Source organism: Pogoniulus pusillus, chromosome 25 (assembly GCF_015220805.1).
Source record: "Pogoniulus pusillus isolate bPogPus1 chromosome 25, bPogPus1.pri, whole genome shotgun sequence".
In the NCBI taxonomy this organism is placed as follows: Eukaryota; Metazoa; Chordata; class Aves; order Piciformes; family Lybiidae; genus Pogoniulus; species Pogoniulus pusillus.
This window is the reverse complement of record NC_087288.1, coordinates 14,168,292-14,191,805: the sequence shown is the minus strand read 5'-3', so window position 1 is coordinate 14,191,805 and position 23,514 is coordinate 14,168,292. Positions and strand designations below refer to the sequence as shown.

Below are 23,514 nucleotides of genomic sequence, written 5' to 3'. Positions count from 1 at the left end.
TATAGCCTGTTACAAATCTCAGGAACATGAGTAAGATCATCTTCCTTCATTCCTTGAACAACAGACCTAACTGAGCTTGGCAGTGGGTGGTGGTGAGGACTAGGATCTCTTTTAGCTCCAAGGGCCGCCTTTTCAGTGTACTGTTACTACCTAGTTTAATTAACATCTGTGCCAATCAGAGCAGCTGCCTATAACATAGAGAAGGTTAGCTGAGCATTCAAGAAGATAAATGAGACGGGGGGTTGCCAAGGGGATGGTATGTCAGACGCGCGCTGCAGCTGCAGCATACATACGCAGTCCTATTAGCCGCATGCCTCTTAAGTCTGGGGGCAGAGTTAGGACTTTAAGGCAAGGATGATATGTACTTTATTCACATCTTTTATCTTTAAAAATGTAAATATGGATGTATTGGCTATTCTGAAAGGGTATGTGACCCCATCGGTTAACTTTAGCCCTGTATGAATAGAGCTTTAAAGCAGCTGGTAGAGAGGATTAAACATTTGCCAGCTGAGAAAGATTTCAAGGATATCTGTGATATTGCCTCCAGGAGGTCTAGGTGTAGTAGAGCTACCTAAGTTGAAATATCAATATATCTCAGAATGGTAAGATTCAGGACGTCTTGCAAATCAGGATTCTCCATTTCAACTGCACGTGCTGTATCCTGCAGTCTCATGAACCAAGTGGCACTATAATATGGAAGAGTTTGAGCTTATGTGCTTTACTGAAGTGGATTTCTCTTCCCAAAACTTAACAACCTTCAGTATTGGTTTTGGATTTTGAGTTCTTTTTATCTGGTTTTAAAAAATCTATCAGGAAAAGAAGCTACACTCAGATCATCCTATTTGGACATGCTAGCTTCAGAATGATTGTAGTAAAACCTTTATGCCCCAGTACCCTGACAGCATTGTAATGCAATAGTCATAGGGTCTAGACATACAGTGGAATAGTTTTGCCATCACAATCTTGCATCCAAATGGCCTCATAAGTTGATCCCTGTAGACATGCACTGAAATCCTTTTTTCCTGGTGACAGCATCACAAACTCTAATTGTTAGGCATTATTCTTTCTTTGACATTGACATGAAATCTGCACTACAAAATGCAGATCTCATGCAAGTTTACATTACATTAGCACACTCCTTAGAATTAGTATTTACCTACATACTAATTATTTGTCAGTTACATTGAAGCTGTACAAATGTCTTGGCTTTTCAATGTTTTCCATGCATGAGTATACTACAATGGTTTTGTAGGGAGAAAAGCTTGTTGATCTGTATTGGAATATGGAAGAGGTAACAATGCTCTTTAATGCATTCAAGCAAATGGTTTCCAATTCTACAATAGAAAATATAGTTTCTCCTCTTTTCCTTTCCCTTCCTTTCCCTCTTCCTGCTGTTCCTCTTCCCACCGTTCCTCTTCCTAATTCCTACTTTCTCTTAGAATCAAAGGATGTTAGTGGTTGGAAGGGACTTCCAGAGATTATTGAGTCCAACACCTCCCCTGCAAAGCAGGACCACTTTGGACGGGTAACACAGGAACACATCCAGATGGGCTTTGAAGATATCTAGGATGGAGACTCCACAACCCCACCGTGGGCAGCTGAGTCCAGTGTTCTGTCACCCTCACAGTAAAAACGTTTTTTTCCCATGTTGAGATGGAATTTCCTGTGATTCAGTTTACATCCATTTCTCCTCATCCTATCACTGTCACTGAAAAGAGGCTGACTCCATCCTCCTGACAGACATCCTTCAGGTGTTTGTAGGTATTGATAAGGCCCTCTCTCAGCTTTCTCTTCCCCAGACTAAACAATCCTGAGTCTCTCAGTCTTTCTTCATAGGAGAGATGTTCCAAGGTCATACCTATCTGGTAAACTGTCTCCAATAGTTCCCTGTCCTTAAAGTGGGGAACCCAGAACTGTACACCATATTCCAGATGTCTAACTGTGGGCTGAGTAGAGAGGGAGGAGAACCTCCCACAACCTGCTGGACACACCTTAACGCACCCAAGTATACTATTGACCTTTTTGGCTACCAGGGTACATTGCTGTCACAGAGATAACATTATCAACCAGGACTCCAAGGTCCTTCTCTATGGACATCTTCTCCAGCACATACACATCTACAACATAACATTCACAATAATTTATAAAGGTGGATTGGGTGAAAATATCTTTCATAAATTGACTTGTCTTGGAAGATGCCTTCTTTGATTGTCTGATATCCTTTATTATGTGCTCTCATCCAAAAAAAGGAGCAAAGTTCTGAAACACTCTAGCTGCACAGGGCAACACACATGAGTGGAGAAAACCTCTTCTCCAGTAAGTCTCCAAAGAGTATTTGTTTTGTATGTTGGAGAAGACTGGGGAGAAAAGATTTGTTGTAAAAAGAAAGACCTGAACTCCCTTATCATGTGCAAAAGAACTAACCTTGTTTTGGTGACAGCTCTGGCAAGTATTAGATGGAGATACTGGGCATCATCCTGGCTTACTTATAAAAAAGCAAATGTCCCTGGAGATGTTCATTTAATATCTGGAGATTGCCAGTCTCCAGAATTGCAGCTGCTGACTGCCATACTTTCCTTAAGGGCACCACGGAGAAACCTTGCTCTAATGCAAGATTTTGCATTTCTGTAGACTTCCATCCACTTAGCTCAAAGTGATTCTCACACAGTCTGCCTAGTAGTAAGCAATAAAGACAAAGGTGATGAAAATGGCCCAAAAGAAGTTTTACTGACATCTGGACTACCTTTTGTTGGGCCATGCCATCAAAAGTTCTGTCACCAGCTAATTTAGGTTTAAAACACCTAGTTCTTCCTTGCATTTAGAAGGCTGATACTGAAGAAAAACCAAGACAAAATTCAAGCCTGTTTTTAACTGACAAAAGAGAGTGTGAATATTTCCCAAAGTCCACTACACACCTCACCATCGCTGCTAATTTCACTTGCAAGGCGCTACTGCTGAGTAAGCAGTACAAACTCTCTAACAAAATGTCTTAATAAAGAAAAGTCTTAGTGAGTGGCAGGCACTTACACTGAAATGGGAGTATTGGTCACATGGGAGTATATGGTTGAAACAGGGATGTTGGCAGATGAAGATAAAAGAGACCCTGCCACCACTTTCATGGCAAAAATGGTTTTTTTTTCCCCTTAGAATAAAGCTATGCCAAAGGTTTTGCATTTGAATATTTTTACCCATGTAAGGAAGAAAAGGTCTTTTTCACTAGAGAGTTCCAATGTGTTTTAAAAATGCTTTGGTGCCTTACTCTAAATTTAATGATGCGAGTACATTTGCAGTGGACTAATTTGGGGTGCATGCATGCATACCTTTTGGATAATGAAGTCGTCAGCAGTTGCTTGGCATTACTGGATAACTAAATAGCTACTATAGCACTGCTGTGAAGAAGTTAAAACAGCCTGGGGCAGCCCTGGTTTATGCATCTGAGTTTTCCCAAACTAATTCTGCATTCATGAACTGTTGCTATTTGTATCTGCAAGGATGAAGCTTCTCATTTTATTTTTTTTTCCATTTCAGAAAATTTCCCCATTCCCCTATTCAAAGTGGAAGTTTTCCTCTGTATGAAGAAGCCAGGGGGGATGCTGTACATACGCATACAAAAAGTCTCTCAAAAATCAGGTAATTTGTCAATCTGTCTTCTGGTATAAGCACTTTTGCAATTAATCATTCTGAAATATAGTATTTCCTGTATCAGAGGAACTTGGTTTAATTCACTAATGTATCCACTTGATGTCACTGTCACTGCCCAGTAGAATTGTTAATGTCAAAGGGCTTTCTGGTGACAAGGACTTTGCACCAATAAGTGACTGAGCTTCACAGAGCCTTTACCTTTTGGCCCCTTTCAGGTAGTTTTTAGCCTGTGATGGTCCATTCTGTCGATTTTGGCATTTCAGCTTCCTGATCCTCTTTCTTTGCATTTTGCTTCTCCCCAAGAGACAAACACTCGATTTTGAAAGTTGTATTTTCCTGCACAGAAACATTGTATCATTTTGGTTTTCTCATAAATGCACAAAAACCTCCTAGCATTGCCTTAACTATTTGTCACCTCTCATTTCTGCTTAAAGGTAATGCCAGTTTTTGAGAAGCCAGGGAATGCCATTTATTTATTGAAGTGTGGTATGATCTCTGGGTATTCCTTTTATTATCATTAGACATCTTAATTTTAGCATTACAAACTTGCATCTTACAGTTCCCCTCTTCATCACTCCAGCATGCTTTTTTTAATCCTCTCACCTCCTGCCAACATTTTGTTCAAACCTTAAAGAAGCAAAGAAGTGATGTTTGTCTAGCTCCCTATATATTTCTTTTCATAATGAAAATAGATGTTTAAAACCACAGTTGAAGTCTAATTTTCAATTAGTTTTGCATCCCTCTCTCCTGGACTTTTTGTACTGAAATATCATCATGTGAGGGGGAGCAAAGCACTTAACTGTTTTAAGCTGGGATTTAGGCAACCATCCACAGCAAAACACAGCTATTGCATGTGAACCATTCCTTGCCAAAGCCTGCTGGCCAGGATCAGGTTCTCTAGGGACAGCTGTATCCTGCTTTAACAGGCCTTGATCCTTTCACTGTTGTCTTCTTGCTGTCTGGGTAATAAACACTTTCTGACAGTCTGTAGCTCTCTCTTCAGTGCCAGAGTAAAGATCCACCTGACAAAGCAGTGCAATATGCTTTTCTGTGCTCCTCACTAGGAGTATCAGCATCTTAGCTCCCCTCCTGCCTCCTCTCTAAAGCCTCTCTGCTGGAGCCTTTCGAAAGGCTGGAAAGCTGAAGAACTGGCATGGGGCTCTGCATATTTGTACATGGGACTTTATTATTTGTGTACATGTAGGTATTATTGTGGGGGCTGGAAAAGAAGATTGTAAGCGTTTCATGGAAACATGCACTCAGAGCCAAATCCTCATTAAAAACTGGCCTTAGCATCCCAGCCAGGAGGGAATTGCAGGCACAAAGATTATTTGTGAATACTGCACTTTCAAAGGGTTACTGAGATTCATGTTCCTTTCTGCAACATCTTAGACAGTCAAGCTTTGTCCTAAGAGGAATAGCCAGGATTTTCCCTGGTGGAGTTACCGCAGCTTTATACTCACCCAGAAGACCAAAGTGGCTTTAAAACTGGTGCAGCAGGAAGCAAGGGGATTATTATTTTGAGAGACAACTTAGAGATGGCATTCTCAAAATCAACATCCCTGTTTGTTGCCAAAATAGAATACATGGCAAAGGCACTGCTTGTCCCACTTCATTCTCAGCTTTTGCACTCTTGCCCTCTAGAATGTTGGTAGCCAGTGTTATTTAGAGACATCCTTATGCTTGGACTGCCGAGGTCTTGCTTGGCATGCAGCCATCCCGGGCACTGAAGATATCAGAGGCCAATATTTCTGCCCTGAGCTTTAAGCTCAGGCCATAGCAAATGCTCAAGATCAAAGGCTTTGTCTTTTTCAAAGCTTTGGCTGTTAAGTATTTTCCTGTGCAAGGGGTCTCTTCAGTATACTTCTAGGAGCCATTTTAAAGGCATTTCACTTGCTCCTGTGAACAATAGTAATTAGCAAGTTATGCTAAACTCTAATTTTGGAATAGACCATTAGTGGATGGTTGCAGCAGTGTATTACTATTGCTAACATTTACCCTTTACCATGTAATACAAATAAGAGAAGGAGCCACATGAAGCTAACTCATCTGGCATGCTTGGGTGAGTGTTGATTTTTTTTCTTTTCCCTTCCAAAATACTAATTCTTTTTTGGCTTCTTGTGGCCTTATTATCATCCCTCCAAACTACATGAGCAGAACAAGGAAGCTGGAACTACAGAGGCAGTCTGGTTCATTGCCATAAACAGAGGAGCAGATGTACCACTGATATCTGCCTTACTGCCATGTCAGCTAGGAGAAGCTGCAAAGATGGAAATTTTACATGTTTCACCTTATTCCTCACTGTGGTGTGAACTTGTACATGCAGCTAAGACTGTTTAAATGTTGGTAAGGATAGGGATTGTGGAGTATGCCAAAAAACACACTAAGACTTTGATAGAGATAAATCATAGAATCAGTCAGGGTTGGAAGGGACCACAAGAATTATCTAGTTCCAATCCCCCTGCCATGGGCAGGAACACCCTACGCTAGATCAGGCTGGCCACAGCCTCATCCAGCCTGGCCTTAAACACTTCCAGGCATGGGGCTTCAACCACCTCCCTGGGCAACCCATTCCAGGCTCTCACCACTCTCATGCTCAACAACTTCCTCCTCACAGCCAGCCTGAATCTCCACACCTCCAGCTTTGCTCCATTCCCCCTAGTCCTGCCACTCCCTGGTAGCCTAAAAAGTCCTTCCTCAGCTTTTTTGCAGGCCCCTTTCAGATCCTGGAAGGCCACAAGAAGGTCGCCTCAGAGCCTCCTCTTCTCCAGACTGCACAGCCCCAACTCTTTCAGTCTATCCTCATAGCAGAGCTGCTGCAGCCCTCTGATCATCCCAGTGGCCCTTCTCTGGATACACTCCAGCATCTCCACATCCCTCTTGTAATGGGGGCTCCAGAACTGGATGCAGTACTCCAGGTGGGGTCTCAGCAGAGTGGCCAGGCTGGATGAGGTTCTAGACAGCCAGATTTAGTATGAGGTGTCCCTGCCCACAGCAGGGGGTTTGGAACTAGATGATCCCTTCCAACCCTGACTGATTCTATATGTCGATGTGGCATTTACAGCTATTGTTTACTGATGGACTTGGTAGTGCGTGGTTTATGGTTGGATGTGGTGCTCTTATACATCACTTCCACCCTAAACAATTCTATGGAACTGACACAGAGCAGCAGCATCTGCAAATAATACTCTCTAACCTTGTCTCCAGCTAGTCACCTCTTGTAAGTTTAGCTCAGACTTCCTCTATCTTGTGTAACCACCAAAGATTTCGTGTGGCCTCCAGCACTCTCACATCTGATTGCCCTCTGAAAGTTGACAGTTAGAATGGACACGCATAAAACCGACTTTCAATGTCTAGAGCAGCTAGAACCATTTTGTTTGGGTTTTTTCCCCTCATGCTTTTCTGTGAGAAATGAGCTGAAGGGGACTGCTGGAAGCACACTTGAACATGTTCGTGAGGAAGCAATCAGAGCTGCTCAACCATTTTGGCCAGTCTAACTTCAGATCATCAGCTCTAACTTCAGATCCTATGCTGGTCAGCAGGTTCATGAAACAGCAACTGAGACTTTTCTTTCACCTGGCAGCAGCCTCAAGAACAGGTTTTCCTAGTTCACTTCTGATTCTGTGATCCCCAGAAGAACAAATGAAATTGAAGCTGGTACTTATTCTGTGGGACAAGAAAATTTGTGTTGTCTCTTGTGCTTCCTGTCATCCACTCAGGGTTAAGGACACCATGAAGAGAAGGGGAATTTGTGCTGTGAAGGGGCACTGGGAAACAAATATCTGTGATTATCAGTTCCTAAGCCACGCCAAAGAGGGAGGTCACTTGTTTTCCAAAGCCCCACATGTCCTACAGCCCCTGGGACCGAACACTGAAGCAATGCAATGCATCATGAAGGGAGTGCAACTTATCTAGGGCTGCTTTAGTCACACACAGGAAATGTTCCCACAGCACCAGGCAGCGCTGCACAAACCACAGCTCTGATCCCAGGCATTCTCCTGGAAAACAGGCAAAACAAGAGTGAGGGAAGCTAGATCAGGCCCTACATCCTACCAAGTGCAAGTGACTGAATACTTAGGAAGCTTATTACATCATGTGGGGCTGAAGTAATTTATTTACCCCTCTCCTGAAGCAAGAGGAAGGAGCTTTCTCAGAGCACATATGCCTGGTAGGCAGGTAACCTCCTGAGATATTACAGAATCCCTCAGCTGTGAGAGAATGGGGGTGAAGAAGAGTCTGATTGAAGGATAATGTGTAAACAGTAACTGGCTTACGATCTTACATCTTTTTGGGTGCCATGGAGAGAGGCACTGAGTGCACCCTCAGCAGGTTTGCTGGCTGGAAAGCAGCCCTGAGGGGAGAGACTCGGGAGTGTTGCTGGACGAGAGGCTCAAAGTGAGCCAGCAGTGTGCACTTGCACCCAGAGGGCCAACCAGAGCCTGGGCTGCGTCGGGAGAGGTTGGGCCAGCAGGCCGAGGGAGGGGATTCTCCCCCTCTGCTCTGCTCCGCTGAGACCCCACCTGGAGTACTGCATCCAGTTCTGGAGCCCTCATTACAAGAGCGATGTGGAGATGCTGGAGAGTGTCCAGAAAAGGGCTATGAGGATGCTCAGAGGGCTGGAGCAGCTCTGCTGTGAGCACAGACTGAAAGAGTTGGGGCTGTGCAATCTGGAGAAGAGGAGGCTCTGAGGTAATCTTCTTGTGGCCTGCCAGGATCTGAAAGGGGCCTGCAAAAAATCTGGGGAGAGACTTTTTAGGCTATGAGGGAGTGACAGGAGTGGGGGGAATGGAGCAAAACTGGAGGTGTGGAGATTCAGGCTGGACACAAGGAGGAAGTTGTTGAGCATGAGGATAGTGAGAGGCTGGAATGGGTTGCCCAGGGAGGTGGTTGAGGCCCCATCTGTGGAGGTGTTTAAGGCCCCATGCTTGGAGGTGTTTAAGGCCGAGCTGGCTGAGGCTGTGGGCAGCCTGATCTAGATCAGGGTGTCCCTGCCCATGACAGGGGGATTGGAAGTAGATGATCCTTGTGGTCCCTTCCAACCCTGACTGATTCTGTGAGTCTATGCTCCAGGAAGAGCCTGATGCCCTATCCCAGCTGCGATAGGCCCAGCCTGGGCCTGGCTGGTGCTCCTAAACTCTCACTCACACAGCAATGCCCTCCTGCAGGAGGTTTTATCCAGCATGACTTCCTGGGATGGCTCTTTGCATTTGGCAGAAGCTGCTTCCCAACCACCTGCTGCATGTTTTGGTGGTCCAGCTGGTGAATATTTTCTAGGCCTCTCCTTGCCCCTGAGGTGATGCTGTGTTCTCAGAGGAGGCCTCAGATCCATGGCCAATAAGGGAAATCGTTCTGGGAACTGCTTGCTGAATGTTGGCAGCCTCATTGCTTCACATCTTAAAAACAACCCAGAGTTTTAGTATCACTGAGTATGGAGTTTGTAAACTCAAGGTAACTCTTCCATGTCAAAGGTGATGGTGCTATTGCTCTATGCTGTGATGAGCTTTCACTGAATCACTGCAGTATGCTGGAATCCTCTAGTTTGTTTTAAACTCCCTTAGTTTATCTCAATGTCTTTCACACAGTATACAAACAGTGTTTAAGCCCTTTCCAAGAGAATTCCTTTCTGTTCTCTGAAGTTCTCTGAAGGCAGGCACAGAGACCTCCTACCCTGCAGCCATTATCCCCATAACAACCAGCATAAGCCTGTGGCAGAGCTTGGCAGACCCACTTCTCTGCTCTGCTCCCACCCCACTCCTCTCACATGGAGGGAGCTCACCCATAAGGTTATCTCTCTCCATGCATTAAATGGCAGCCCTGGCAATCTAAATTTTTAGCATATGCTTTATGTGCCAGCTAACTGATCTGGCTGTCAGGTGGCTGTAAATGAGAGTTGTGCCAACTAAATCACTTGAGATTCTTCAAGACTGATTGGGAGATAAATGCATAAAAACTTCAACCTGCTTCTCTATCCTGATCAGGAGCTGCCCATTAGATGTAAGCCTGGACTGTTTAATGAGGAAGGAGAGCCCTTCTGATCAAATTGAGACATACAGCTGAGGTGAAGCTGCTCTGCTACAAGCAGGTAAGTTTCTAATCAAAGCCCTTTTCCAGTCTCTTCAGAATGAGCCGTCACATCAATGATAACCTCTTGTACCTAGGCTGTAGTAATTGGGGCATGGCAAGTCTTTGTTTTGACAAGCTTATTAAGGCTGTAGATTATTTTTTTTTTCCCCTCTTTATCTTGTAGTCAAATTTAAGAAAGCCTTATTTAAAAGACTGATTTTCTTTCCTTTTCCTGGTCATGTGTGCTCTTTGGGGCATGTTGGGGGGGGCGGTGCTGCCTATTTTGCTATGGAAACTCTAAGGTTGGAAAATGCTCTGCATAGTTCCACAAACTTTGGCTGATGCAATGATCAGAAAATAGTCTCTCGTGCTGAACCCTCTGATGAGGTACAAATGCTATAACCAGGGCTTTTTTTCTTAGCTGGCAGAGATGTTTCTGTCTCGAAGTAGCGGAACTACAGATTAAATTCTAGAAAATGCTGCTAACAATTACGAACAAAAATTGATTTGTGCAATCTATTCATGAGCAATGATTTATTTAAGCTTTGGTTTCCAATTTTCTGGCTAAATTTGAGGTTTCTTCCTGACTTTGTCTCTCATCTCCTCCAGTCTACTCAGGTTTTCATGTTTTTTTTGTCTGCTGTTTTGGTTTTGGATTACATTTTCAGTTGCTACTTGGGTGTATTCAGCCTCTAACATAAATCACTTACTGTATTTTGAGAGTTGGATAATGTGTTTAATGCACCCAACACTAAAACTACACATCTGTTTTGATGTTAGGTTCATCATGCCAGCAAATAGCGTAATTTATCTCAATATATTTTTACTTCACATATAAATGAATAATGAGTTTACATTCATAGAAGCATTTGTAAGTGACACAGGTTGGTGGGATGCTTTTCACCTTTATTAAGGTTTTTACAACACATTGTTAGTTTTTCTACAAATTTATGTGTCTGTTTGTTTTAATTTATTTCTGAGGGTTCATTAACTCCCTTTTCTCCTTTTTAATGTCAGAGGAAACCCTGATATTAAGTCTCTGCTCTCTACTGTGACTACATTCAGGGTACATTTTATACCATGTTTAGCATGGAGATTTCTGTGGTTTCTGACTCTGCACTCTTATGCAGTGTTCATAGCTGTTTGACTTGGTCTGTCCCTGGCCTGTGTGAGCACAGAGCTGCCATACATGCATCTTTAGTGAGGGAAGAGGATGATGGTAAATATCTTGCTTTCCATTCTTTTTGTTTTGCTGATACCGCTGCAGTGTGGGAAGGGAATGCAACAATCTAGTTATTGGGTTAAGTACCACAGCTACAATTTTTATTGAAATACAATAATTCAGGCTTCAGTGGTGCCTGGCAGATAATAGACCCTGTGGTAGTAAGTGTTCATAAAGCTTGAGGCCACCACATGCCTTGGACTGCAAAGCAATGTGACCCTCAACAACCCTTCCCCTTGCTGCCCTTCTCTCTCCCAAACCACAATATTCTTGTCAAGCTGTTTAGCAAGAATCATGTTTCCTTGTGTTAAGTCATACCCATGCACTATTTCACACTCTTCCTCCTTCTGTCTGTATAGGGAGGTAGGGCTAAAGGAAAGCACTTGGCTTTTGAAGTAATGCCTGTGCTATTGCAGGCACTTATTTCACATTGTTCTGTTTAAAAATATCATAAAGCCCCATGCCAAGACAGAAAGAAAATTGGTACTTGAAGACAGCTTAGGGCTCTAGATTTCTGAGTCAGAAACTTAGTTTCATATTTCAGACTAAATTTCTAAGGGGAATAAACACTCTTTACTTAACATATGAATGCCATCCTCCAGTTTAAGTAATACTTCTGTCTCCCTGTTGTCTAGTAACAATGGCATGTTGGTAATTGCCACGTCCCCTCTGTTTCTACTGGAGGTACCAAGACCTTTAATTCCCACAAAGTGTGTCCCTGCTGTATAAAACTGAGTAAGAGGTTTGTGGAGTCATGCAGCACCTGGCCTGATGTCACCACATCGTCCTAATTTCATGTCTGGCTCCTGCAGTACTGAGGAAGGAGCTAGTTCATCTCTTAATTTACTTCCAGCAGATAAATGCCCTGATAGTGAGAATCTTCATCCTACTTTCAAAGAGAACCATGACTGTCTCTCCCCACAGAGTTAGTCCTCTCGCATAGCAAATGAAATGTGATGCTAAAGGGACCATTTGATGTTGGTGCTAACCCAACTATTACTATTTGCTTCTTAATTTTGATTTTTGTACCCTGTCAGATTTGCATCTGTAATGGTCACTAAATTAGGAAAATTAAACTAACAGCACCAGACTGGGTGGGACGAGAAAATAGAAACAGGACACATTCTGTGTCTCTTCTCATTTCATAGAAACATAGAGTCAACCAGGTTGAAGAGGCCTCCAAGATCATCCAGTCTAACCTATCACCTGGCCATGTCCAATCAACTAGACCATGGCACTAAGTGCCTCATCCAGTCTTTTCTTAAACACCTCCAGGGACCGTGACTCCACCACCTCCCTAGGCAGCCCAATCCAATGACAATCACTCTCTCTGTGAGGATCTTCCTTCTAATATCCAGGCTATACCTCCCTTGGCACAACTTGAGACATATCCCCTTATTCTGTTGCTGGTTGCCTGGCTTCTACTTTCCTATAATTTGGCTTCTTCTTTCCTGCAATCTCTCAAAATATGATGACTTTCCTGGAAAAAAATCCCATATTGTATATAGCTTTTATGTATTAGAATAGGCTGCCCAGGGAGGTGGTGGAGTCACCATCTCTGGAGGTGTTCAAGAAGAGACTGAATGGAGCACTTGGTGCCATGGTCTGGGTGATTGGCTAGGTCTGGGTGATAGGTTGGACTGGATGATCTCAGATGGTCTCTTCCAATCTGGATTCTGTGATTCTATTCTTTAAACCAAATGGCACAGACCACCTACCCCTGTTATCTGTGCAGATTTTCTGGAGATGCCATGAGGTAATAACCATCACCTTGGAGAATTCAGAGGTGCTAATGTTGGGCCAACAGGCAGCATATGAGGCAGGTTTGTCACTTCAGCCTCTGGGGTTTTTAATGGCTCAGCATCAACATTTAAGGAAGGTTGTACCAATCAAGTGGTATAGATCTCCAGAGTAGCATTAAAATAGATAAACACCAAGCTTATTTTTCTAGCTAAGCTTTAAGGGCCATTGCACTTCCATGGATTGGTGTTTCCAGTCACACAAACATTGGAATCTCAGGTCAGCTGAATGTAGAGGAATGCAGCCTGACACAATAGATGAGGTTGTTTGCAGATAAAATTAGTTCAGATGATCTTGGTTTCCAAGTTCACATGAATACATGCAATAAAGCAGCAGTAGAATGGCACCAAATTCTCTCTTCTAGCTGTGGGAAGCTCACAGGGTGGAATAAGAAGAAAGAAATGTGTCTGTCTGGGGCCAGCAGCAGGTGGTGGCCCAAAGTCAGTTGTGATGCTCAGTATTGGGTCAGTGGATGACAGTCTCGTCATGCAGCTACTCTCCCTCTTTCTAAGTTGTTCTTGGAGAAGGGGGGTGGGTGTGTGTGTGCACGGTTCAGATCTTGTGTGTGTTTTATTTAATGGCACCTCTCCATAACATCAATGACCTTAAGCTCTCCTCTTGCACCTCATAAGGAAACTCTCTGCTGGGAGCCATGGCGAAGTCCACTGGGTTTGATATGAACACCAGTTCAGCCATCTGGTATCAGATGCCTGGAAAGAGATCATTTTACATCTTTCATGCAATTTCAAACTTGAAAGTAACTGAATTAATGAACTAAGCATACCTAAATATTCAGAAGTTGCTGCTATGCCTTTCTCTAGCCATACTGCAATCAAAAAGCATTTCTCTATCCTTACATCAAACTAGACAGGCCAAAAGTATATGATGCTTTTAGTGATGATGCAGCATACTCTGCAACAGTGCTTCTTCAAGAAGTGTGGTGGTGTTCATCCTGCCACTGCACATATGTACACTAATATAGATTTGCCCAGCTCTTTTATTCTTTGTTAATGGATAGTGACTTCTTTATCTACTGTATAAAAATGTCTCTTGACTAAATTCCTTGAGCTATAAAGCAGTTAAAAAAAAAAATTCACCTAGATCCTGATGGACAGCAAAATCCAAGGTGTGACAAATGGCACCTGACATCCAGGAAGGAATATATCCTTAAGAATAAATCCGTATCTCCAAACTCTGTCTAATTTTATAGGACAGCCTTTCATTCTAGATCCATATCTACTGCAGTTTCACAAAGACCAGATCTTATTTCTCAGTCCCTGTGAATTACAGGTATTGCAAAAGTTCAGTTGCAAAACTAAGTTTCTATCTTCTTCAGAAACCTGATGGAAGTTCCTTGCTTTTCCTCTGGATTTTATATTTAGCCTCAGAATGCAAAATGTGACTGGGGAATGTACCCATAGTTTGGGTGGGATAGCAAAAGACAATGAAATGACTCAACCAGAGGCATACTTTGCACATAGCCCAGGAGATCCATCTCTTTTAGTTAAATAAGATGTAGTCTTTCAGGGTGAAGAAAGTATATAACAAAGGCTAGAGTAAGGCATTGTGGTCTTAGAGTATAACACCCTATCTGTGTTATCAGTAGATTTGATGAAATATTGAGCCTTAAGCGTATGTTATTGAAGTGTTGGAGAGAGAGAAATTGGTTCAATTTCCTTTGTGTGTTTGACAGAGACTGAAATATATCTTTTCTTAATTTGTTGTAAATGGCCAAAAGTTTTGCATAGGGCAGAAGGACATTGTTATAAATACAAATCCACACTCCGTGCTTCTAAATTCTTTCATCATACTATTTTATCAACAGCTACGATATCTTGACTTTTTTTCTTTGCTGCAGCTACAAATCTCCCTTTTTCACAACACTGAGAACACTTCATTCTCTGCTGCCTTCACGCAGAGGTCTTCCTAATTGTAGATTATTTTTATGCTTCCTCATTTCTCTTTATAATCTGGGTGATAATCACAATGTGGTTCATCATTATTTCATCTTAGCATTTTGGAACTATCTGCAACTGTTCCAAAATACATAGGTATCAGGAAAAACTTATCTACAGGAGGTAGAAGAGACCACAGAGGAAAAATGCCACAGGTCTTTTGTGGAACACATTCAAATAGTATTCTAAGCGTTTTTTTTCTTCCTCTAGATTGCTCTGTCTTTTTCAGATGCAAATTTCTTTACCTTCAGTTAGCAACAAGTTTCTGTCTAGGATTTCAGAAGAGGAACTTAGAGGGCAGGAAATGTGGATGTTCCACAAGCTGTACATGCTCTGCCTTGAAAAACCTGTCAGTGGTTTGCAAACGTGAATACAACAGAAAGGATGTCTGAGAGGTGGGTCAGAAGTTAACAGGATTTTGCCCTACTATGGAAACTTAAGCCGCAGATCGGAAAGTGTTTATGTGATATCACAGTTTGAGTGACAACTGTCAATAGGTGTTGGATGGAGGTGAGGTCAGTATAGATTTTTTTCAAAGGCTGTCTGCTAGTATTGCTTGTCATAAGATAGCTGTCATTTCCAAATCACACCATACATTCAGCAAATGCAAGGCATCAGCATGCTGGCAGAAACACTGAGGCAGCAACTGTTAGGAATTTATTTGGTTTTGGAGATTGGTGGTACAGTGGGTATAAATTTTCTACCCTTGTAAAATATTTGGGAGGCCCCATAAACTCAGCAAAAGCATTAATTGAGGTATTTTACTTAAATTTTTCTGTGTTTTGTCAATTTATGGTGTGGAAATCAGTTCTTCTAAGACCTTTTAATTAAGTACCCCGATGTATTTTATGTTTCTTTTAATGGACAGAAAATTACTTTTGCTCAAACAGACTTCATTGCACAGTGTTACGCATTTTTCATCTGATGTGGGGGAAAATCAATTATTTTAAGAGTTCTGTTCTTCTGGTAGTTCATTTAAGTGAATTCTTACTGTGTTAAATGATCATCAGTATTTTCATTTTACATAGCAACTCTTGTAAAAGTATTGTAGTGCGCACAAAGAAATGTAATTTGCCATCACGTAGAGAACATCAGTCTTGTGCTTTTTATGGACTCATGAACTTCTCAGTTTCAGCCACGGTGCTTTAATTTCTATTTGGGTAAAATCTGGGGGCAAATGAAAATGAAAGATTAAGTAATAGGGAAGCACACACAGATTTAAATATATCTTTTATTTATTGCAGCTAAGGGGCTGTAATTCTGAAGAGCCCATTTGTCTCTCTGTAATTCTAACAAGTCCAGTAGAATAAATGATTAATTGCCTTCAGGTGACCTCAGAATAAGGTCTGAAATAGTTACAATGTGCTTTGGATTGTACAGAAATAGTTGTCTTGAAAGTAACATCCACATATGTGTAATAAGACTTCACAGAAAAGTTGAGTCTGACTTTGTTGGTACTGAATTAGGTTTTTGACTGGCACATGAGTAAAAGATGAATTTGACCTTTTGTCTAAATTTCTGAACTTTATCTTCCAAATCCATAGCAAGAAGTTAAACCTCCCCCCTTATCTTAGACTACAGATTTCTTAAGTCAGAGGCTGTTTCAAATGGTTGCTTCCACCAAATCATATGCCTCCTGACGCTGGCATCAGGGAGAGGGTCTACAGCTTGAAGAAAATAGTTCCAAAACCTATCAGATGCTCTTTCAACTGTCTTCACAGCTGCAAAGTAAGAAAGATAATTGCTAAAAGTGGCAAGTTCAGCAGACTTCAGTAGATCTTTCACATACTTGTGTGTCAAGTATTCTTCCAATGAGGAAAAGAATGAGAACTCATCTTAAGCATCAGTGCACTAAGTTTTCCACTCTGTTAACAATCCTTGGTCTGTTATCAAACCTTGTCTTTGTGGTAATTAAAGTATTACAAGGAATTTTATTAGACCTAGCCTGTTTTAAGTGGTTTAAAGCCACTTCTCACACATCAAAATTTTAATATGATGTATTTTCATGGTAATGTTTTCATAATTCCGAGTCACACTTTTTAATCCCATTTTTCTATGAACAGTCACAAACTATTGGAAATGTACACAACAACAGTCTGCTTAGAATGAAAGTACTATTTCATATATTGAAATTTGGCTTGGATTTGAGGGTTGAGTTTTGGGTTTGTTTTTTTTTGGGGGGGGAGAGGGGAGGTGGATGTTTGTCTGTTTGGGTTTTTTTTGTGTGAGAGTGTTTTGCTTTAAGATGCAGAACTATGATTTAAGTATGCTGCAGGTCCTTTCAGGTTTAATTTTACAATGTTTGCATTGGAGTAGCTCAGGATGAGGCAGATGTCCAAGGATGCAGGCTCAAGAGGTCTGATGATTCATGGAGAGGTGGGGTCAGATGTTCCTGTCCCAGTGATTCATCCTTCCTTTGTTGAGGCAGCCAACTGGGTGGCATGCCCAGAGCTGAGGGCCTGGTACCTCAGTTTAAATCATTATTGATTTCAGTTTACACAAATATCCCTGGCTGTGAACTGGTGGAGCTGAGGGCTCTGATTCACGATCTCTGTCAGACTTAGAAGTGGTGGCTGAGGAGCTTTCTGAGCACAACAGTCTCTTTAGCAACTGCATCTAATCCCATGCAACCTTGGAACTGGAACCTGGAATATTTTTCTGCCCATTTGTGAATAATTATTCTGTTTTGTGGTGCTCAGTCCTTGTATACTTGAGGGAGAGCAATGTAAGACAGAAAAAATACGAGGGAAAAAAAGACTCAGAACAAAGATTCTGAGAGAGCATAAGAACTTTATGTTATGGGGGCAAAGGAGGAGGGCAAAGCATGCATTCAAACACATGTTCGCATTGAGAAATGGCAATGATATTTTTCTAAGTTGTGCAAATGTTTCTGACAGAAGCATTTTACATCTTAGTGGAAAAATTAAAACCACAACAGAAAATGTCTTCTTATGGAAGATCAGATACTTTCCTCTGATCATATGGCCAAGAATACTTTTCTTCCAGTGCAAAAACAGTCAGATGAGTTTTGAAGGAATTCTATTCCTGTGTCCAGTTCTGGGCTTCTCAATTCAAGAGAGATGTTGAGGTACTGCAATGTGTCCAGAGAAGGGTGACAAAGCTGGTGAGGGGCCTGAAACACAGTCCTGTGAGGAGAGGTTGAGGGAGCTGGGGGATGTGCAGCCTGGAGGAGACTCAGAGGTGACCTCATTGCTGTCTACAACTACCTGAAGGGAGGTTGTAGCTAGGTGGGGGTCCGGTCTCTTCTCCCAGGCAACTAGCAACAGAACAAGGGGACACAGACTCAAGCTGTGCCAGGGGAGGTCTAGGCTGGATGTCAGAAAGAATTTCTTACGAGATAGAGTGACTGGCATTGGAATGGGCTGCCCAGGGAGGTGGTGGAGTCAGCATCCCTGGAGATGTTCAAGCAAAGCCTGGCTGAGGCACTTAGTGCCATGGTCTAGTTGATTGGACAGGGCTGGGTGCTAGGTTGGACTGGATGACCTTGGAGGTCTCTTCCAACCTGTTTGATTCTATGTTCAAATATCACTAGGAACATTGTTTAAAAGAAGTGAATGTGTGTGTACTGGTTGTGGGACAGTATGGGCAGGGAAGTCTCTTATTGAAACTAACCACTCAAGTCCATCCAACAGCTGTGACAATCTAACCTCATACAGATAAACCAAGTTTAAATGGCAGCAACCTGCTGAGCCACTGATTCATCTGTAGATTAGACTGAATTTGGACTCCTACATCTTATGCAAAAGTTGTGTTATCTTCTAGGCTAAACTGGGTTTTCAAAAGAGTTTTTGTTTGATTTGTTATTCCTTCATGAAAACACCCAGCACATCCAGCTGTCCAGAATTCATCTTGCAATATCCCCCTGACTCCCCATACATATAACAAGCACTATACTTCAGTGCCAAGGTAGATAGCTTTGGTTATTAGCCTTGTTAGACAGCTATTAAAGGTGGTTCTCTGTTCTTTGGTGACATAGGATGAATTTGAACTTGACAGACCACTTTTAGTCATGCCCTTGTGATAGCTAGTGCATGTGAGCAAACAAGAAGATGGATTATACCTCAGACTTCTGTTTGCTCCTCTGCTGCTCCTTTGCTTTGGGGATTGAAACCTTCTCATCTCCATGAATTGCTTTGTTCCTATCGTGCTCTGTCAGAACCTTCTGTTAGCACACACAGAGATGCAAGCCCAGGCTGTGCCCACTTCTTGGCCTTCCTCTGCCTCTGAGAACACCTGGTGACAGTCCAGAGGAGAACAGTAAGACTGGCAGAAGGCTTTTTAAAAGTCCACACAATCTAAATGAGAAGAGCAAAAGAGACAAGTTGTTTAGTATGGCAAAGAAAGAGAAATGGAGGTGCAAGGGCAGGGCATGGTAGCAATCTTCAAACCTTTGAAAGCCTGCAGCAGAGGGTTGAGTCTGTAAATTATCAGGGTTTCTTTCAGGTCTACAAGTGAGAGGCAGTGGGCAAAGTGCAAAAAGATTTAAGAAAAAGCTGCCTAAAGGCAAAAATAATTGGGCAGTGAGAGTCTGTGATGCCTCCATTACTGAATGCTATTACCAAGCTTTTAGGCATACCTCTGTTCAGCAGTAGTTGAGTCTGCTTTGGGATGAAGGCATGGACAAGGTGGTCCTGAAAATCTCCCAGGCTTGACAAGCCTTTTGCACTCATCCTGCTCCAGGAAAAGGAGCCAGGAAGAAGGTTGAAACAGGGATATGACAGGGCCAAGCACAGCGTAAGATGCAGTTAGGTTTCTTGGAGATGAGTAGTGTTGATAATTGAATCATGCCATATACCTGTGCAAACTAATAGTTGGCATTGTGTATCTTGAAAGCCACATTTCTGTCCTATTAACTATAAATCACTTATCGTTAGGGATGGGGCAGGAAGATGTAATTTCTCTTAGAATCATAGAATAAACCAGGTTGGAAGAGACCTCCAACATCATCCAGTCCAACCTATCACCCAGCCCTAGCCAATTAACTAGACCATGGCACTAAGTGCTTCATCTGGTCTTTTCTTGAACACCTCCAGAGAAGGTTACTTCACCACCTCCCTAGGCAGCCCATTCCAATGGCAAATCACTCTCTCTGAAGAACTTCCTCCTAGTATCCAGCCTATACCTTCCCTGGCACAACTTGAAACTGTGTCCCTTTGTTCTGTTCTTTCTTGTTCTTGCATTGCAATTATTGGATGTGAAAACTGCAGCTCACACCTGCTACTGCAGTTCATTTGGAGGTATCCCTGACCCCCCTGGAATGGGTTAGTGACTTCCTGCTTTCTTTATGGTATCTTGACCTACTTCAGACTTGCGTTTTATTTACGGGTTCATTTCAAAGTGCTGGTTTTGGTGTACAAAGCTCTTTTTGGACTGGATCCTGTATATCTCTGAAATTACCTGTCTTTTGTGTTTTGTTTCAAGAGTTCAAAATGCCTAGAAATTTTTGAGGTACTGTGCCTTATACTCTACACCACAGGACAAGGCACTGATGGTAAATTACATTTGGCTGTGTAATACCTTTCCTCAAAATATGCTACCTTTCTGGATAATTAGAGCTTTTCCTGCAAAGCTAAACCCAGAAGAGCTATGTTATGTTTTTGTCTGATTGAACTGAAGACTGTATTCATATTAGATTAATTTTGAGGGATGCTTTGGTTAGTCTTTTGCATTTTGTTGTCAACACATACAAAAACATTTCCTATGACTCATTAAATAGGAGTAAATGGACTAATCAAGTAAATAACAGTAATCATGTAGTAGGTAGCACTACACTGGCTCATGGTGTTTGTAAGGGGTTTGAAATCTTCCTTTGGAGTGTCACCATAAATCTTTAACTGGGCATTCAAATACAACCCTTTTTCATGGACAATTTGAGCTGAACATTGACAGCAGTATGTGTTAGTATATGCTAGGAAGCCAAGCAGCATTATACATGATGGCTGTTTCTAGTTGTGGGGTTTTGTTGGGTTGGGTGGGTTTTTTTCTGTTGCTCAATTGAGACAGTTTATTCTTGGCTGAAAGCTAAAAGGCTCATCCACTTCTCAGAAAGTGACTCCTCAACCCTAGGACTGGAAGTCTGTGGAAAGAAGCAATGGCAAGAAGAACCCACACAGTGCTCATAAGGCTATGCTTCAGGAGTTGATTTAAAATTTACCTATTCTAGCCCTAGGCTTTAAGGAGGGAAAAGTTCTTCACGGCAGTGGAGTTTCATTATGGAAATAGCACAAAATCTTTGCTGATTAGTAACATTCTTTGGATGTGCTTATTTACTGGTGGCACACCTTTTGTTTCTTGAGGCATGACACCGCCTTTTGGCATCTTGCTGGAGCCACACTGGTTCCCAGGAACTGTTCCAAAGTGTGCCAGCCATGGCTTTTGCTGGTGGTTAAGACAGTTTTACATATTGGTCTGTGGAGCCTTTGATGGCAGGGAGGGAAAAAAAGCACATATCAGAAGATTTTAACTGCCAACTCTGAATTTGAAAAGGGTTTGCTCAAGTGTCATTCCCTTTCTAAGAGATGGGAAAACCCAAAAGCTTCATCTGAATTTGTATTCAGCTACTATTATTTTTATAAACTATTTTAATCCCGGCACAGCACATTCCTTGGGCAGTTTCTCATTGACTTCTCTTCCTAACATGTGTGAGTTACTCCAAACAAGAACAGTGATGTCTTTACAATTGCAGCTCTTCTGCATGTTATTCTTTGTGGTCTGGGATATACCTACTTGACTAAACCCAGGAATTAGAAAAAATAAATATTGAAACAGATTGAGGATTTCAGAGTTTGTTCTTCTTGAATATTCATATTGACAAGAGCTCTGCCTTGATAATGCATATCGATGGTTACTTATTTATTTAAAATCTTTATTGCTTTCGTTTGACTCTTCTCTTGAATTACATTTTATCCAAACTGCAAATGTTATCAAGCTCACACAGTTAAAGATCAGGGGGAAAAAGTAGAACAAGTAAAAGCAAAGAGGAAAAAAAATCTTTCCCTGTCTCTGCAGCTGGCAAGGACCCCTAAACAGCAGGACCAAGCTGTTCTGCTCTGTGTGAGAGGAATAACTTGATAGCTAGTTCAGATTCAGCAAGACAGTTTAAGCAATGCCCCCGAAGTGCTTTGATGTAATAGCTCTTCATTACCTGTAAAGAAAAAAAAATAGCTAGCAATTTTATGCATTGCCTTGTGGTACATGCTAACCAGACAGACCATCCGCCGAAGGAGCAGGGTAGAGTTGAGAGACTGGCAGAGACATTTGTGCTACAGTTGCTCTTGCTGCTTCCCATGTGTCTGGAAATGCTCCAAATACATGCAAGAAACATCTGACCTCAAGATATCAATGAGCACTTCGAAGTGCCAATCTGTTCATTCATTTTGACTGTCGTGTTGGCCAAGAATTGAGAAGACTGCAAATCTGATCAAGACCATGCTGTGTATGTTCTCCAAGGTAAGACAAATGAGAAAGCTGTATAATTGTGCTGACAAAGTGATAAACCTTGCTCCTCCTCTGCTAATAACATTATGACCAAATAGTGGAATTCATACCCAATTCATGCTGCCTTTAGACACTTGGGATTAGATTGAAAATGCTGTCTAACACTTAAGTGCAGCCAATTTCTAGGGTTTGGTTTTGAATTCAAGGAAGATGAGGCCAATTAATACTGGAGGGAAAAAGGCTATTCTCTTTGAGTTGTTCTGCTACCCAAATTAGAAAAGGCCAGATAAACTCCACATACTTCTATGAGATTCTTAATAGCAGCCATCATAATTCATACCAAGGAAATGCAGGCATGGAAAAAGCTGAACATCTTGTCAATGCTTGAGGTTATACACAAAACCAAACTGGTTTTGGCTTGGCTCTAAAACAGCACCTTCTCGTCATCCCACACAACTTCTGAAGAGCTTGCAAAGTGAAAACTCCAGTGTTTAAGGGTCCTAGGGTCATAACCTCAACTGCATAGCTGTTCTTGGTATGATTTAACAGTGTAGGTATAGCTTTCCCTCTCACACTAGATGAGAGAAGACAAGTCTTTGTTCAGTCAATGTTAACTTTGCTGTTTCTAGAAAAAGAAATAGGGAATGTGAGCATTGTTCAGAGCCAGAACCCTCAATACAGGAAATTGAATCCTTGTATTTCAATGACTAGTAACATTGATTATCACCAGCTGAGAAGTGGACCCCAAAGAGTATAAAACAATAGTACGTTAGAATGATCAATCTATTTTTGTATATCCAGAATGAATATGTGTCTCTAGAGATAGAGCTAGGCAGAGTTACAGTCAATTCTCACTAGTTCTTTTTCACTAGAAAAAGGAGAAAAGTAAATGGTTACATCCATACATCTTTGTGCTTGTTTGTATCAATATTGGTTTTAGCTCAAAACTAACAGATACCCTGGGAATTAAAATGCCATCCGCTTTGATTAGAAATGCAGGCTTCTATGCTTATATCACTGACTTCTTATTTTCATTTAATTATCATCACATGCTTCATCTTCATTTGTTTTCTGTAAAGACTCAGCCTTATTTTATGCTTCTCATACCAATTTTTTTAAGTTACACCTGCAGATTTTTATCTGCTTTCCCTCAGCATAAAAGCCTCAGGATCAGCACTTTTCCATTCTCCCATGAAAAGTGATGAGGTCTTGCAATGGCTTCAGTCATATGATCTGTCTTTTCACTGCCTTCACAAGGCACCAGGAGCAACAGCATAAAGCAAGAGCTGTTCCAGCAGTGCTTTGCTGAAGTCCTTGTGCAGACACCTTGCACGTTTCACAATAGAATTAGTAACAGCAGTCGTTGCTGAGGAC

At 41.9% G+C, this 23,514-nt stretch overlaps 1 long non-coding RNA gene across 4 annotated transcripts in view; it reads left to right on the top strand.

The window, feature by feature from the left end:
- Positions 1–23,514, top strand: part of LOC135186629 (uncharacterized) — a 120,774-nt gene that overhangs the window by 38,986 nt on the left and 58,274 nt on the right. For all 4 annotated transcript variants that reach the window (XR_010307068.1, XR_010307069.1, XR_010307067.1 and 1 more), the window contains exons 2-3: positions 3,529–3,630; positions 9,621–9,724. This is a non-coding gene — a long non-coding RNA (uncharacterized LOC135186629). The remainder of the gene's footprint in view (positions 1–3,528; positions 3,631–9,620; positions 9,725–23,514) is intronic.